The sequence below is a fragment of the Vicia villosa genome, unplaced genomic scaffold, assembly GCF_029867415.1.
Source record: "Vicia villosa cultivar HV-30 ecotype Madison, WI unplaced genomic scaffold, Vvil1.0 ctg.006082F_1_1, whole genome shotgun sequence".
Lineage (NCBI taxonomy): Eukaryota > Viridiplantae > Streptophyta > Magnoliopsida > Fabales > Fabaceae > Vicia > Vicia villosa.
Window position 1 is genome coordinate 40,256 of NW_026706725.1, and position 3,277 is coordinate 43,532.

A 3,277-nucleotide genomic window follows, 5' to 3' on the forward strand; every position below is an offset into this window, starting at 1 on the left:
TCACAAAAAAAAAATTTAATAAATTAAATGGGAATTTCTCTTTCTACTTGGTGGTGGTGAAAAACACCCCATAAAAACTCCAAAATATCTTTCAGAGATGTATCTCGAAACGCTCCTCATACTAAATTTTAAGGCATTTCAGATATGCATCTCCGAAAACATCATGTTTTTATTTTAACGTTAAATTTAATCATTCAGGGGTATTTTCAGAGATGTATCTCCGAAATAAATCAATAGGATATTTTCAAAGATGTATTTTCGAATTAAATCAGTATATACCAGCAGCTTGATGAAGAACTATTTCATTCTCCTCTTTTAACTCCACAACCACAAATCATCCAAAAACTTCATCCATCCTCATTCCATTTTTCTTCTTCAAATCATGTTTCAAGTGGTTTATCATGTCAAAGAGAGCATAAAAACTTCAATTTCAGGCAAGCTTTCACCATTTCAACCAACATTTCCTTGCATTGGTGTTGAATGTTGGATCAAAATACTGTGTTACTTCGGAAATGCATTTTCGAAACTCACCTAAATTATTTTGGAACTGCATTTCCGAAACTATCTATGTTCCAAAAACAAAATGCTAAACAAACTTTATGTTTTTCCCGTTTTAGATATGGTGCACTCCGACATGTTTCCCAAAGCTGTTTTGGCCAAGTTGAATGATGATGCTAAGCCGGATGAGGTGAATGACGATGCTAAAACGATTGTTGTCGAGATATATATTGGGCATAGGGAAGCTTACACAAGACTACATGAGAATAAGGAAGGATTCGATAAAATTTATAATGCTCTTGTTCCATGTGTTACCGGTTCCGCACCACTTGAAAAATAGATGTGCTTCCCTAAAATGCGCATCAATGGGTGTTTTCGGAAACACCCCTAAAAAAATGAAATTTGGTGCGTTCAGATATACATCTCCGAAAACACTTGTAAAAAAACGAAATGTGGTGTGTTCGGAGATGCATCTCCGAATTTTGGGGTTAAAAAATAAAATGCGCCAGAGAGGCATTTGAGAAGGTATAAAGGTGAAAAGAAAATTCATACAATTGAGCATTAATTTTGAAATTTAAAAATTATGGCCCATGCAGGTCTCGAACCTGCGACCTTCGCGTTATTAGCACGACGCTCTAACCAACTGAGCTAATGGGCCAATTAATTTGTTTTTAAATTTTAATATATTTGTTTGTTTTGATTTTAAGTGAATGACGTTACACTTGCTTGAATAACAAAAACCTAATGTATCAACTAATAAATAAGGTTCATACACTTTAATGATATTAATTGACACAAAAAAGATAAAAATGAAATATCATTCTTTTCATCGAAAGAAGGTTCATACACTTACAATAGTATATTGTTAAATCTCTACACATATAGATTCATATGCAAAACAACATAATGAGGAAAGTTATATTGGTTCAAAAAGTACATTAACTTAGAAATATAATATATTGCTGGAGATATAATATTTTCAATGGCTGGCTTAATTCTAATGTGGTGCGTTATTGCCTCTATGGCTTGGTCCTGAAGGTGGTACTTTACTCTCTGCAAGGAGAAAAAAAGAAGCTTTACCTGAATCCACCATTAATCTTCTACAACCTTCTCTTCTATTATTCTCTTCCTCTATAGCCTGAAATTTTGATCTAGTTGCAAAAACTCCATGACACATTAACATTAGTAAGATTATGAGACAACAAAGAGATGAAATTTTGGAAGCCATAATGTATAGGTATGTAAATTGATGATGAGATTGTTTTGGTTTATGAATATAATTGGTATTATGAAGATATATCTTATTTATATAGGGGAAGATTATGTTTTTGCTTTCGGTTAGATTAACATTGAGATTTGAGAAATAACTTTGGCACCTCCCAAAAAAAATTACACGTTTGAGTGAAGAAGTTTGAGTTGAAAAACTTTTGAGTACATTTTTGTAGTTAAAAACCTTAATCAGAGGAGGAAATTAGTTCCATTAGGAGCAGTTTACCTTTTTATTGGGTTTAGCTTTGCGATTATGTTAAGTAAAGGGCCAACATGTGCCTTTTCTAATGGTAGTGCTACTAACATTATAGTACATAAATAAAGTTATGATATTATTTATAACTTGTTTTTGGTTTATCTTTTTTGTTAAACTATAAGTTACTTTCCTAACTATTTAGGTTGTTATTGGTTAATTATTCCAGTTAGTGTGTTTTACTCTAAGTTAGTTGGAATGCCTTTGATTTAAGAACTATGGTTGTGATTATTATTCTTTGAATCAATGAATAATATTGAACTGATTCTGATTGGTAAAATTAGCGGTTCGGGTGATAAACTAGCTTATAACTTATATCTTATGGCTGATGGTTGATGATTGGTAGTTTATAGCTTATAACTGATGGGTGATGATTGTTAGTTGATAAGCTAATTAAAGTGTTTGGTAAAATTAGCGGTTTAACTAGCTGATAAATGTAAAATGACATAAAAAGATATTTTTTAATTAATAATTAAATACACATTTAAAATAATTTAAATTTAAAAGGTATTAATGGAAGAAAAAAAATGATAAGCTATAAGCTAAAATGCTATTTAAAATAGCGTATAAAAAATAAGCTATAAGCTCGTGATGAAAAGATTCTTACCAAACAAGTCTTTTACTATCATACGAGCTTATAAGTTATAAGTTATAAGCTCAAAATATGACTTGCCAAACAGAGCCTATATTTCTTTGTGTTTACGTTATGAAGTTTGTGGTAGTTGTAGCAATGAAGTCAACACTTAACATGGTATCAAAAGCAAGTGACACTCTAATCATCAATCTGCCCTTTGTCGTGCCTCGTTTCTCCATAGCTCTGTTGGATTTTCTTTTTATCTCTTCAATCTTTTGTAAGATTGGAACCATCTTCTTTCCTCATTACTTTTACTTTTTTTTCTTATCTCTTTGTTCTTCCCATTCTCTCTTCCCCACCTAAGAATCAGAAAATCTTTTCTCATATAACTCTCCCTCAACCATTCAACAATAGTAACTATTAAGGGGGCCTCAGAAGACAAAACTATCATGCCTTCCACCACTTCACAAATTCCTTCCTCACTCCCTCAAACAAACGCCAATACCAATTTACCCCATAATAAGAACCGTAATTTCCAACGAAGTTATCAGACCGATATATTGGATTCATTCTTCATGTACCATTATGATAATCATGGTCATGCAATCACATATCTTTCCTTAACCAACAACAACTATCAGTCTTAGTCTAGGTCCATCAAATTTGCACTCAGATAGAAAAAA

The 3,277-nt window shown here is 32.0% G+C and overlaps 1 non-coding gene across 1 annotated transcript; it reads right to left on the reverse strand.

The window, feature by feature from the left end:
• Positions 1 to 1,082: 1,082 nt before the first annotated feature.
• TRNAI-AAU (transfer RNA isoleucine (anticodon AAU)) lies at positions 1,083 to 1,156 on the reverse strand. Its single transcript has one exon. It is a non-coding gene; the product is annotated as a tRNA-Ile (tRNA).
• Between the last annotated feature and the right edge of the window lie 2,121 nt (positions 1,157 to 3,277).